General features: G+C 37.7%; 1 protein-coding gene across 2 annotated transcripts in view; it reads right to left on the bottom strand.

The window, feature by feature from the left end:
* Positions 1-14,900, bottom strand: part of sema3b (sema domain, immunoglobulin domain (Ig), short basic domain, secreted, (semaphorin) 3B) — a 34,172-nt gene extending 19,272 nt beyond the window's left edge. For both annotated transcript variants that reach the window (XM_056260873.1, XM_056260874.1), the window contains exon 1: positions 14,454-14,900. The gene's annotated coding sequence lies outside the window, so the exon portion shown is untranslated. The remainder of the gene's footprint in view (positions 1-14,453) is intronic.
* Positions 14,901-15,253: the final 353 nt, after the last annotated feature.

Below are 15,253 nucleotides of genomic sequence, written 5' to 3'. Positions count from 1 at the left end.
AGAAAGAGAGTTCAGGAGAGAACTTCAGATGGTCTAAAAGACTCAGAGCTCTTTTTCAGGCTGATTGTGTAAGTCTGTGTGTGTTCGACGAGCTCCACTATTACTATTGATTATACTTAATTATATTTTAGTTAGTGATCTGAACAAACCAGTAACCATAAGTATTAGATTTCAGCAAGTAACTTTGCCTTATAGTAACCACCTAGAAAAGCCCTTGCATCCACACAGAACACCCTTGCAACTGCATAGTTACACTAATATCCCAATGAGAGCATCTTAGCAACTGCATAGCAATGCCCTGGCAACCAGCTACAAAACCATAGCAACCATATAGAAAAGCCCTTGCGTCCATGCAAAAACACCCTTGCAGCTGCATAGTTACATTAAAGCCCCACTGAGAGCACCTTAGAAACTGCATAGCAACACCCTGGCAACCTCCCACAACACTCTAGCAAACATCTACAATTGCCCTAGCAACCACATATAAACTCACTTGAAACCGCATAGCAACGCTCTGGCAACCACCCACAAATCCGTAGAAACCACATTGAAAAGCCCTTGTGTCCATGCAAAACACCCTTGCAGCTTCATAAAGTCACACTGAAGCCCCTTTGAAAGCACCTTAGCAAAACCCTGGTGATGACCATAGTGATGCCCTGGCAACCACTGACAATTGCCCTAGAAACCACATAAACTCTCCCTTGTAACTTAATTGCAACGAAATGGCAATCAGCGACCTAGAAACACCTTTGCAACCACCCACAACATTTGCCCTAGCAACACACTACAAAACCTTTTAGTAACTGCATAGTGATAGCAATGCCCTGCCAACGATCCAAATCATGCTAGTAATCACCAAGAATTGCCCTAGCAACCCCCTAGAAACACAAAATGTAAAAACCTTTTTAGGATTACTATTGTTAACATTATGTAGAGCTTCACTCACACACATAAGGATATCTGTAATGTATAATGTGTGTGTGTGTTTGGCAAGGATCCATGGTTGCGGGGCTCGGTGCAAACACTTCTGGAGGGTTAAGGACTTATAGGACAAAACTCTTTTTCTCTCTCTCTGTCCCAGATAATAGTGCTCCTTAACCCCAGTCTGGTTTTCTGATTACCATGGTAACGTTGGGTATTTGATGTGTGTGCTGCTGTATAATCTTTAAAGTCTATTAAACACTTTAAACCCCTTGAGTTCAAGAGGTACTCTGATACTGTACTCAAAGACTACAGCTGTGTGTGTTAGGGTAGGTGTGTGTGTGTGTGTGTGTATGCACAATGTCCTGTTAATGTATTGTTTCTGGTGTAGAGTTTGTAGGGTCAGCTGTGTAAAAGAGCAGATAGAGTGGTGAGCTTTAAGAAGATGTCATTTCAATTGTTTGCCAATAAATGAAGGGTGTTTCACTTATAAAGTTTGAATAGAGGACACAGATACACAAACACACACACTCTGGAGTTCAGAAGGAAATAAACTCTTGTCCCACACCACAACATCCCACGACTTTTAAACAAATGAGCATTACGTCAGCATGAGCAGCTGACGTCAATAACAGCTGATTCATCACACTTACACATTCACATGAGAGATTCACTTCTTGTTAAGGGACTAGTTCTTTCTGAGAGTACTTTTAAAAGTCTCTTATGCAATGCAGAAGGTAACGTCATTTCAGCTACAATGTACTACAGGCACAGTGGACTTAATAAAAATAAAACCTCTTAAAACACACTTTTCACATTCTCACTGTAGTTCATTTAATATTGTCCACCAAACATGTCCAACTGTGTATGATATATACATGCATCACTAGAAAATTCAGTTATTTCTTCTCTGAAAATCATTAAAGCGCTCATTTTCATCACATCTCAAATGATGTATTGTGTTAAACAGCATTTTGTGATGCAAATGACAATGATGACATTTATAATATTTTTGAAATAAAATGACAAACTCTTGTCTTACTAAGGTTAATTTCACAGCTAGCAATTTATACATAAACACAATTAAATAATATTTTAGAAAATTACACAATAAAAATAAACCAGTGATATTTATTGTGATTTTTATATTTTCTTCACTTAACACATTTCAAGCTCTTTACGGAGACTGTTCTCTCCTTTCAAAAATAGTACTAACTTTACTGGGGCAAAAGTGTTGGTGCGGTGAAAATGAAAATGTATCTAAATACTTTCTCACACAATAAATATTGATTTTGTTTTCACTATTTGTTTAGATTTTTATAGTTTGAGTTTTAAAGTCTAGCTCTGAGGCAAAAATTACAAAATTAAGGGTGAATTCATGGGTGATTGGGACACTTTTTGCCATTGAAATGACTTGGAAAAAGTGTCCTGATCAACCTGAACTCACCCCTACACAAAAAACACATTTGAAATGTAGCAAATATATATATATATATATATAAAATGATGAAGGCATAATAAAAAAGGCTCCTAGACTATTTTTATGTCATCCTCATATAAAACAAAATAGTTAAAATCTGTAAGTTTCAATAAAATAATAAAAAATCAGACCCCAAATTTGAAGAAATACCTATAAATTGTGTGTGTGTTACACAAAGACCATCACTAGAATGATTGCTGTCCTGACTGTGTGAACTCGGGATGGCACAGTGTATGAGTGCGTCTGTGTACACAGGGACATCAGTCCATCTCAGCCCATGTTGGATTCTGGGTCATTGTTACTTGAGTTGTAAGACCCGTAGCTAATCACCATGACCGTGGTTGACTCGGCAACATGACATTAAACAAATTCCAGAACTAAGAGGGTGATTATCACTACGGCGACATCGCAGTGTCATCCACTCGAGTCCGGCCATAATATTCAAATCTGATTGGCCAGTAGGCGTGAACCACCGCAATTGGCTTAACATTTTGGGACTGAGGATGTCATAACTCACCCAGCTGACAGTTAAATGTGCTAATTAAGGCTAAAAGCACACCAGCATTTAGAAGGTGAAAATTACACGCTCCTCATTTCAGCCCCGGTTTAAGAGTTTTGCTTCTCATGGTTCTGTTTTTTTCACACACTCTCCTCTGACATTCACAAAACGTCCCCTCTGAACCTGTGATTAGGGTCTGCACACATTCCGCATGCTTCTCAAACTGAATATTATCTATAGTCTATTTCACTCTCAAACCCCCCCCCCCCCCCCCCCCCCCGCCTTTATCTCTCCCCCAGGGTCAAACCATCATGAAGTTAAACCCTTTCACCCATAATCCTCTGTGTCTTTGAAGTGGACACACACACACACACACTTAGTTATCTAAATGAGGACATATCGTAGACTTATTTGCACTTCTAGAACATAAAAATATATTATTTATGAACTGTTCTTCCAATGAAGGACATTCCTGGATGTGTCCAAAAGTTTGTCAGATTTATCTTTTTTTTTTTTATCTGCAAAAGGGGGTCTGAGGTGGTATTGCAAGGGTCAGTCAATTAACTTCACCTGAACTGTCAATTATCTCCAGCTAATTTTTGTGAAAAAGGAAAATATATTTTCAAAACAGAAAATATATGTTAAAACAATATTAAGTTAACTTCAAATAAAGCTAAAGAAGCTAAAAAATAATGTTTAACAATCCTTCCACAGTAAAATAAAATTACTATGTAATTTATATGAATTTGTACATAAAAAAAATAAAAAAATGTAAGCTCATAGAAACATACATTAATATGGTACTAAATTCATGTTATTATAATGCCAGGCCAAAAATGCAAGTCTTTATTTGATAAAATATGTAAAGTGGGTCTCTGCTCTGTTTCTTTATCCACTAAGGGGTCCTGGCCTGAAAAAGGTTCAAAGACCCCTGATTAAAGTAGCTAAGTACATCCATGCACACCTACTTTTAGAACAGAGACCATCTAAAAAGGATCAAACCATCATCAGAGTGCTGCACATATCTGTTTCAGCTCTTTTGCTCCACACACAAAGCATTTTCTCATGAGACCGATTTAGCTTTAGTCCCAGGCCACTTCCATCGGGCCATTTTCCGTGACCTAAAACAGCAGCAGAGTGGAACCAGTGGGAAATCCAACATAAAACACACACACACACACACTCACAAACTGACAGGGTCAATCCCTTGCCCCGCCCCCTGGTAGGATTATAGATGATTGACAGGTGCTTTATAAATAAAATGACACTGATTAATATGACTTCAACCTTTTATTCTTGTTCTCTTTTCTTCTTTTTTCCTCACTCTCTATTTTGTCTAGTAGAAGTGAAGGTCACACTTATTTGGATGGAAGTGGAAGTAGATTTGGAAAACGCTTTGACAAGTTTTCTGCTCTCCTTCCCGTTCCTGTCCCTGCCTTCACACACAGCGCCTGACTCCCTGGAGCGGCTGAAGATCTGCTCCCAGTAAGAGCTGTCAGAAGAGATTCTGGTGACTGGATAAAGAGACAGTGTGTGTGAGTGTGTCACAGCATACCGTCAGGAAGCTGTCAAGGCCTCTGGTATAATACTAATGATCATACACACACAGCAGTAACATTATTCATAGGGATGGTGAGAGATTATCAGTGGCATGACTGATTATGCCGGGAACGTGATGGGAAGAGAGTGGCGTATCACGGCGGGAGTTTGAGCCTTCGACCCACAAGTCTCTGGGTTTCAGTTCCACACAAACCCAATGAGACCATCAGAGCATCGCAAACACACGCGGGCTTCGCTGCACTGTATACTACTTTTATCACCTTACATTTAATCCCTTGTCAGTTCTATTGCAGTTTTGCTAAATTTGAAGTTTGACTGACTCTGAGTCTTTCTTTCTGTTGCACACACACACACACACACACCTCTGGATGAGCTGTCTCAAAAGAGGCAGAAATCCCCTCTATTAGAGTGTAATTGAAAGGCAGGGGCAGCAGTAAAGAGAGATAGAGGGGGTTTACACACACACACACATACACACACACCTTGTTTCTCAGGTGTCAGTTAAAAGTGTGATTGGACCGTGCAGGTGGGCCATTTATGGTTTCCAAGGAACCACCCAGCTGGGAAATCACCCTCAGAAAGAAACAGAGCAAGGTGTACTTAACAGGTCAAGGGAAAATCTCACACACACACATCATAAAAAAACATCTAGTCCTCTGCAATTCACTTTTGATTAAACAAAAATACACTTTTCTCCTCATCTAAAGCCAAAAAATCCAAAACCCATCTATTATAAGTCAGACAGACAGACTGAGACAGAGACAAAACTTCTAAATTCATCTGTAAATGAAGCCTAAGAAACCTGAATTGGTTATATTGTAGTGGAACAAATTATGTAATGGCCTGCAAACAATAAAAATGTTCTATAAAGAAGCTCTTTATTAGATTCACAGATGCAGCATCCACAGCAAAACTATATTTAATTATTTTACATCATTATCCAGAGATATGCACTTATATACTCCATCTTTACCTTGTGCACCCACACACAATCGAGTAACACGCACACATAAAAGATCATAGAAGCGCAAACACTATGAACACAGAACAGCGGGTTTTAACGATATGTGGCATGACAAATGTCAAGTAACTAAACGTGGATAAGCAGATCTACACAGGGAGTAGACAGCACAGACGCCAGCCTCGTGTGTGTGTGTGTACACTCAAGACTGTGTTTAGTTGGGTGAATGTTTAATTTAATCCAGTAATGAGTGCAGCTGGAGGAAAACTGAACAAATGTAATTTCACACAGAACAAACGGCCTATATATACTGATGAAGAAAGAGCGGCTTTAGAGATTAAATAAAGTGTTTTTTGTACTATCAGAGGTTTATCTTTCAGTTGATTTTTTTTTCATTTCAGATATAAAGCCACCAAAACGAAAATATAAAAAAAAAACTCAAATTTTTGTAACGGGTGCAGTTTCACACAGGCTGGCTCAACTCATATACTCTATGATGCTATGTACAAAAATGTACATACAAAAAACAGCTAAATAATTCAATTTTACATTGTCATAAAAACAAATATATTAAACATACAAAAAATATAAAAGTAATGCACCATGCAGTCCAAGGTCGATAGGAAATATTTATAGACCCTGACTGTAGTTTACTTAAAAAAATAATAATTCTGTCACCATTTACTAACCCTCATGTCTTTCCACATGCGTATGAATTTCTATCCTGCATAAAACACACATGGAGGTTCCTCGCAGAATGTTCAAGATGAATGCAAAATGAATACATTTATTCATAATATGTGATTACAATGACATAGAATCTCTTTCCCTCTGTTTCTCTATATCAAACACCTATTTCTCCACCATTACTATTAATTCAATGAGGTCACACACACACACACACATATATATATATATATATATATATATATATATATATATATATATATATATATATATATATATATATATATATATATTATTATTATTATTAATTGTTATGGATTGACCAAGGTAAGGTTTAATGAAAAGTTAAAATAAAACACATTTTATGCTGTCCAATCCTAAAGTACGGTGTGTGAGTAGTTTCCAAAGGAATGCAAGCAGGAATTCTCATCATTGTCTCTCCACTGAGCGTGCACACACACAAACACACACACAATATTGTATGTTCAGGAAAGGTCAATACCAGCTGACATCGAGTACAGAAAGTGTCCGTGCTAATGGAAATGTGGGAATTTCAAGTGATAATCACTACTTGAGTTGATTACTTGAAGAAACAATCCGCACAGTAATAAGGAAACCACAGAATTCCACATTTCTCATCTCTACACACATACACAGACAAAACTGCCCCACTATCTGCTCTGAGGTGCCCTAGGGCAAATAACCATTGAGGGTGTGTACAGCAGCCAGGTGTGTGTCTGTGTGTGTGTGTGTGTATGTGATTGACAGATATTGATTTACTATGGCTGAGAGTGCTAGTGGGTAGAATCTCAAAGGGAATGGACATTCAACACTACACACACACACAGTTATTATATTTCACTTGATCATTCGTTTCTGCAGTGGTGCTTCTGCAGTATGTAAATATATCCACTGTAGATGAAGGTTATCCCACTTAAGAAATCAAATAAGTTTGCTAAGAGAGGATTATTTTCTCTCTCCCCATCTCTCTCTCTAGCAGGTAGCTTGTTAGGAGTTTGTGGGCATCAAATCAGAAACTGCAACCACCCCCAATCTCACTTTATCCTGGGACTCCATTTTTCAAACACACACACACACTGCTATCTGTGCACATCCAATATCTTCTATCTTCTTTCATTATTTAAAAGCTGCTGCTGAACACACACTTTAGTCGACCACTACGGAATAATGAGCTAGGATGCAACATAACCACACACACACACACACACACACAGAGACATGAGCAGCATACTATTGAGGGGTGTATGTAGGGACACATTCTCCCCCATTTCATGCGCGCCGTGCACACACACACACACACACACTTCTACTCCTTGATGAGCATTAGCTAATCCACACTGACGGGCCTGCTCCATTACCCATAATCCTTAATGCCTTTTTAATGTATCGTTCTTACTTTTTCACTCTGTCTCTCTCTCTCTTTCTATGTAGTGGCATCTTTAGCCGATGGATTTGAACCTGTGTGTCTGTCTGTCCAGTCACACTCAGTCCGGTTCTATTAAAGGGGAAATCTATCAGTGTCACAGTCATTTGCACATTCTACAGAGGTGTCACGCTGTATTCCATCCCCTATTACAAGCAGTTCCTAGAGCTCTAGTGAGGCCGAAGGTGAATGACAAACAGGTTGGGAAGGAAGTAGAGAGGGAGACAGAGGAATGTTCTTTATTTACAGTTGTTTCAATGCCTCTTAACAATTCCTGTTCCTTAAAGCTTCCATTAACATTTCATTTGAATTTGAGGAAGAACTATTTGGATAACTGAAATGCAATTCTGTTACCTAAAGGGACATGGTGAAGAAAAAAACTGAGATGGGAGGAAAAATGATATGTCAATACTTTTGAGTTCTCTCGCAAATGAATTGCGTTCCAGCAAGAAACTTTGCGTTCAATCACAAAGAACAAAAAAGTTTCACGGGGAATGCAAAACTTTTACGAGCGAACACAAAAGCATTGAATACAGTATGATTTTTCTTTCCATCTCATATTTTTTCGATCACCATGTCCCTTTAGGGGCTCTGTAGTTACCAAATGCTGGAATTACTTCAATACTAAATGAAACAAAGTGGTCACATATTTCATTCATTTAATTCTTTTTTTTATTTATTTTTTATAAAATACCACTGACAAAACTCATAATGTGTCTTTCCAAACCAACCTACAACTTGCAGGTCGTCATGAATTATCTGTTGCCTCTTTAATCATAGCCACACAACAACAGACGTACACACTTACATGCACAACACAAACAAACACACTCCCTGTGTGTTAAAAAGCATGTGTTCAGGAATGCCCCCCTTTTTTTAATCAAGCAGCAATGTTTTGTCATCTTTCAGACCCATATGAAAGCTCTCTCACACACACACACACACACACTTCTGCGGGCACTGTCTAATGACATCATACCTTTTATGATGGCTTTACTTAAAAAATAAACATGCAGTGATGGAAAATACTTCAGTCAAAAACACATTCATCTGAGAGGGGTTTATCGAGCTCAGTGGTATGTGTTACGTCTATCTACTGAGAAAGAAGTGTATACAGTATTTGTATGTGCACAGGTTTAAATGTACAGTATTTGTGCGGGGGTCAAATGGTTTGCTGTCATGTTTTTCTACTGATATCAAAAAGATTCAGACTTGAGGTTTAGAAAATATCATTACCTCCATTTAGAAATCTGTTTAAAATTTTTGGGTCAGTAAAATGTTTTTTCTTTGAAATAATTTAGCATTTTTATTCAGCAAAGATGCATTCAACTTATAAAATGTGACAGAAAAACTAAAGCTTTTATAAATGTTAAAAATATTTCCATTTCAAACAAATGCTGTTCTTTTGAACTTTCTATTTATCAAAGAATCCTGAAAAAAAAATGTATCATGATTTCCAGCACAACTGTTTTCAACATAATAATAATAATAAGAAGAAGAAATGTTTCTTGTGCATATTAGAATGATTTCTGAAGGATCCTGTGACATTGAACAACTGAAATAATGGCTGAACATTCTGAAAAATAAAAAAAAAATAAAAAAAAAAGTTATTTTAAATTATTAAAATTTAAATTATTTTTGATCAAATACATGCAGCCTTGGTCAGCGTAATAGAAAAAAATCGTACTGCTCCTAAAACTTTGAACGGTAGTGTCTGTCTAGTGAAACTGTGTATGTGTGTGTATAGTGAAAGTGTGCGTAAGTGAGAAGTGAAATGTGGCAACAGCAGCACAAAAGACCATCACAATGACCTTAATCAGCACATGCACACACACTTACGTCATAAAACAACTCTCGCACACACACCACTGCGTGAACACACAAACATGATGTGCAAATGCTACAGTATCATTACAAAAATCAACACCCTCCTGCACTGCTCTCTAATCCTTCCTGATCTATCATTCTTTCTTATCTTTTCATCTTCTCCTCTCCCACCAGTATGTTGTCCCACCTTCAGTAAACTGACCTGTTCAACGTTTCTGCACTTGTTGACTCGGTCCTGTTCTTCTCTCGCCATCTTAATATCCTCTAAAAACTCTCGGCAGACATTCTCAAAAAAGACACTCGACATAAACTCAATATCTGAATAATCAAAACAGGAAGAGATAAAACGTTTTATAGACAGCTCTGTTATTGTTAAATTATTAACTTTCGGCAAGCTTCATACCAAACCAGCACTTTGGTCTTGCTCAAGCTACAATGAAAGTTTCGTTTAGACTTGAAGAGATTGTAAAAGATTACAAAACCTTTTGTAATGAAGTGTCGTTGCATACAGGGTGGTGTTATGTGTGACTACAGAAAACATGTCTGAATATACAATATATCAAAAGAGAGAACAGAGCCTCTGCTTTAAAAAACAAATTATGTAAGCTTCGTGCATTCCTTTTTTTTAATCAAAACTTAGTAATTAAAAAAAGCAACATTTTGAACAAAAAGCGGAGAAATTCACATTTTTGTCTAAGACTTCGTCCAGATCGTATTCAGAAGAAGTAAATCACGTCCATCAAACCCCCCAAAGCTTCACAGTCCTATTCCTCTTCAAGGGGTTGTTAGGCAGTTTTGGTTTATTTTGCCGTTTAATGTTGAATGATTGCGTTAGCTTACATGCAATGCTTCTATCGCTTGTTTCTGCTTCTTCGCCTGTGTTTTGATCCCAGTGTTGCCAGATTGGAAACATCCAAGTATTGTACCAGAAGCTCAAAATGATCGTATTTGGAAGAAAATTATCGTACACGAGCCAAACGGGTTGACGGGGGGGGGGGGGGGGGGGGGGGGAGACTAGATTGTTGACGGGTGTAGCTTTCATGAGGCACACACATGCCACGTCTCTCGCTCTCTCCCTCTCTGCCGTGCTCTCTCACCTTCACTTTCTCCTCACAATCATGACGTAGATCCACAGCTAGATCAATGAGTATAGAAGCACTATGATTACAATGACCTCCGATTGAAGTGTCACAAAATTCTGAAATTATCGTACATTATGGGATTTTTTTCATTATTGATCGTACATCGTACAGAGGTCAAAATTATCGTACAAATACGATAATTATCGTACGTCTGGCAACACTGTTTGATCCGGAGATTCTGTACTCTTTCAGAAAATGCATAATAGCGCCCCCCAATTGCATTACAGTAAAAACATGGATGGAAAGAGTTAATAGGCAATAAGAGATAAATTGACAATATTAAAATTCTGTACTATTTTGTAAAAAGTTAAAGACACTAAAAACTAAAACCAATCATTTTAAATGCAAAAAAATAAATGTAAGCATTATAGCATTATTTACATAGACCTATTTATCAACTGACTTATGATTTCTTGAAAATATACACTACCGTTCAAAAGTTTGGGGTCAGTGAGAATTTTATTTTTATTTTTTGGAGGAAAGAAATCAATACTTTTATTTATCAAGGACAGTAAAGACATTTATAATGTTACAAAAGATTCTATTTCAAACAAATGCTGTTCTTTTGAACTTCCTATTCATCAAAGAATCCTAAAAAATAAAATAAATAAAAAACTGTACAACTGTTTCAACATTGATAATAATAATAAATGTTTCTTGAGCATCAAATCCTCATATTATACTGATTTGTGAAGGATCATTTGACACTGAAGACACTGACACTGGTGATGCTGAAAATTCAGCTTTGATCACAGGAATAAATTACACTTTACTATATATTCACACAGAAAACAGCTGATTTACACTGGAATAATATTTAATACTATAACTGATTTTTGTTGTATTTTTAATCAAATAAGCGCAGCCATGGTTAGCAGAAGAGAATTCTTTTAAAAGTATTTAAAATCGTACCGACCCCAAACTTTTGAACGGTAGTGTATATAACATAAACCGATGTGTTGTTTTGTAGTTTAATAAATTCAAATGGAAAATAACAAAATCAGAACAGTCAACTTGATGTTGTTGTGGAATAACTTTCCAATGGATGTCAGAATGGCATGTCAGAATCTGAAATCTCCAAGCTCACCAAGCCTAGGAAGAGCCAAGAGTGACCATGTTAGATTTATATGTTTTGAACATAGTTCGGGAAAGCTGCTGCAGTTATCCCAAATGATGTTTTTCCACATAATCCCGCACATCTCAAAAACACGAGCCGTTAAATCTTCTATCCCTACACTACACCATGTGCCACCTTCACATCTTCATTCGGACAGATCTCAAATTGATATATTGAGTCACTGGCTGCATCCAAAATTGCATAGTCTCCAGTACTTACTTTGCGAGTGCTAAAAATGTTTGAATGTGTGTAGTATGAATGTAATTTGGACGTACTACATTCGCCATGTTGTCATTATCGTGTGACCTACCAGCGTCAGTTGCGTTGCTTTACCTCCATTCAAAAATCATCTCCCGTGGCCTCATGGGATAGTAAACACTTCAGAATCTTCAGAAATAGTAGGTCATCCAGTTACTTTTTGCCTACTCTTTTACATACTTTTGTCACATCCTGTTTTTCGCCTGTAGGAAAGCATACAATTTCGGATGCAACCACTGAGTCACACTGCTGTTCAAAAGACATTGCTGTCGGCCCTAATCGAGTTTTCTAAACCACAAAAAATATTAAAAATACCGCAGAGTATTTAATATGTCTTCATCTCCCTGTAACTTTCATAATAGAGCAACAATGGAGAATTGATTATGTAACAACAGTATTTAAAGGAAGTTTAAAATGAATTTCAGAGGTTGCTTTATCTACCCAAAATATTCCAAAGTCTGTGCAAACATAATTGACATTTCACTTTTCCATGACCTTTTCAGGTGTGTGTGATTAGTGATTACTTTAAAAAATCATTTTGATTTCGACTGATTCGATCAGTCAACTGATTCAACTGATTAATTGAAAAGAACCGACTCAAAATGACATCACTATAAACTTGATAAGTTTAACTCTAAACAAAAGCAATGTCTAGCTGATGAAATGTTTTAAAGTGAAGTATATTATGCCTGGAGAGCACACTTGTAAGATTCCTGATATATTTTCCATGGCTTGGAACTCAGAAACATTCACAGTGATGTACAGAATGATTTCTTTGTTACAAGACAACCTAATGTGTCTAGGCCTACAGGTCCCACCACAGTTAAATAGTACTACACTCCACAAAACAATCAATAACCCCACCATAGAGACACTCGCCCACACCCACCCGCAATCTCCAATCAGAATAGAATCTCCACGACATCTGACAACTGTGGTCTAATAGATGGATATAAAGGGCCCTAAAAGAGAGTGTGAGTTTGTGTGAGGGTGAAAGCATGAGTGTGTGTGCGCTTGTGTGAGGAGGGGGAGCCAAATTAATCTGGGGTCTGATACCCCCCTATGGGAGCAGCTCAATTAACGATCCACACCGGCTGAGGCACCGGGCTAAAAGCCATCTCACTCTCAATCTCTCTTACTTACTCTCTCTCTCTGTCTCTCTACCCACCCCCCAATCCTGAGAGCAAGAATCAAGGAGCCAGAGAAAAATGAAGAAAGTCACTTGGTGATTCACATTGAAGGAAAGTCTGGGACCGTTCGGTTGTGTGCTGCGCGAGTCGTTGCGTGTAATTTCATCAAGCACATGCACACACACAATGTTCTCTTAGAGTCGCCACTAAAACAACACGACATTCTTCCCCTCACCCAAAACACAGCTGACCAAAAACACAGCACACGGTGTTTCTGTGTGAATGCATGTGAATGAGAGAGAGTGTGTGTGTGTGTGTGTGTGAGAGGGAGGCTAGGTATGTGAGTGTTTGTGTGTCTAATTACTGTTTTGGGTAGTGCATGGTATGGATTATGTGTGTTTTAGTTTGTATACATACTTTGCTATAGTTTGGGGCCAAAATCTGACACAAACACTCTTTTGGGATGGCCAGGATGTTCGTAATTTAAAAAAACTGATTGATTGATTGAGCGCACACACACACACACACACACACACACACAATTTAATCATATTTAAAAATATTATACAACATGTAATGTACACATTTTTAAGAAAAATGTATATATAATATTAATAAGTTAATAATTATTATGTTTAAGTTAATAAGCTTTATAATATAATTTAAAATGAACATTATATATATATATAAAAAATGTCTATGGAACATTTCCACTCAGAAAAAAAGCTAAACATGTGTTTGTGGGTGAATGTACACTCTTATCTTGTCATCTTTCCATTAATCTCTGATGTTTTGGGGTTGAAAATATAAAATCATAAAATGTTAATGATGAAGTGATGATAACAGTCTTTTGCTCTTTGTGTGAACCAAAGAACATCTTCCCATGAGCACCACAGGAACCGTCAGAGTTGCACCAGGGTAAATATTTCAGCAGAAACACACTTACAGAACGAACTTGTCTTTCCCTATCACTCTTCCATTCTTTATCTGTCTCTATCTCCCTTGCTTATTCACAGACCATTTAATCTTTTAATATAACCCTATATTAAGAAAACAGTCCAGTTTAGATCAGTCCACACACATACAGAGAGAGAGACACACAATCTAAACAAGTGTTTATACCCGTAACAACACATCCACCCATAATTTACTACAGTATTCATATCTAAAAATACAATACCAAGCCATCATGCATGCACATGCACAAAGAGGTCGAACAGCTTGTCGCATTGGAGGGCTCCCTACCCAATATACACATTCTCACTTTTTAAACTGTGTGTACGGGCTTTATTCAAAGTATTACAAATATCAAAAATATTAAATACAGGTTAACATAGAAACATCTCAGATAATCACAAATTAAAGAGGTAGAACCTTCCACACACACTCCAACATGCACACACAGCATTGCTAGAAAAGAAACTTACCTATTACTCTTTCAGCTTTTTTCTTTCTGTTTTTATCTCTTTCTTCCACGAGTTTAAGCCTCAAGTTCATCCATTCCTGACAGGTGCCATGGTCCCGTAGACTCCAGAGGAACGACAGGCTCACACACACACTCTTCTCAGCCTCTCAAGAACACACACACACACGCTGTGAGGAGGAATGACAGATCACAGCAGCAGAAACAGTCCACGCATGAACATGTGTCTCCAATGTGAAGTCCAAGACTTCTTTTAATTCATGTGTCTGTCTTTTTTCCCCTCTCTCTCTCTCTCTCTCTCTCTCTCTCTCTCTCTGTGTGTGTCTTCTGTCCTGGTCTGAAGTTATTTTCCAGACTTCCTTCTTTCCCTTTTCTCCTTAATTTTATTTCTTAGTGGCTAATTCCACAGTTTCTTTCTCAAATGTACCTTCTTTTCCCCCTCTCTCTCTCTCTCTTTCAGTCTTTCTCTGCTTTGGTTTTTGCGCTGACTGCTACCGCAGAGCTCTCCAGCTTTCCCCCTCTCTCTCTCTCTTTCCCCTCCCTCGGTCAGCCACTCCCTCCTGGATGGCAGGCTATTATGGGTGGAGACTGGTCAGAGGTAAAAGTCTCTCTTTCTCTTGTGAATTCAGGGATGTACACTATCAGATGTGTGTTTTGTTACGTTGGAATGTTTTAATTAGTTCTGGATGAGTTCCAGTAAACTGCAGCGCAACTTTAGTTCAACTTAGGAGTGTAATGAGGTAAATTATTACAGGGATAGTTTACCCCAAAATTTACTTAACCCTTATGTCAACTTAGGAACTC

The sequence above is a fragment of the Rhinichthys klamathensis genome, unplaced genomic scaffold (genome assembly GCF_029890125.1).
Source record: "Rhinichthys klamathensis goyatoka isolate OS25496 unplaced genomic scaffold, OSU_Roscu_1.1 h1tg000180l_1, whole genome shotgun sequence".
Taxonomy (NCBI): domain Eukaryota; kingdom Metazoa; phylum Chordata; class Actinopteri; order Cypriniformes; family Leuciscidae; genus Rhinichthys; species Rhinichthys klamathensis.
The sequence above is the reverse complement of the archived record's forward strand: the minus strand, read 5'-3'. Positions and strand labels throughout refer to the sequence as shown.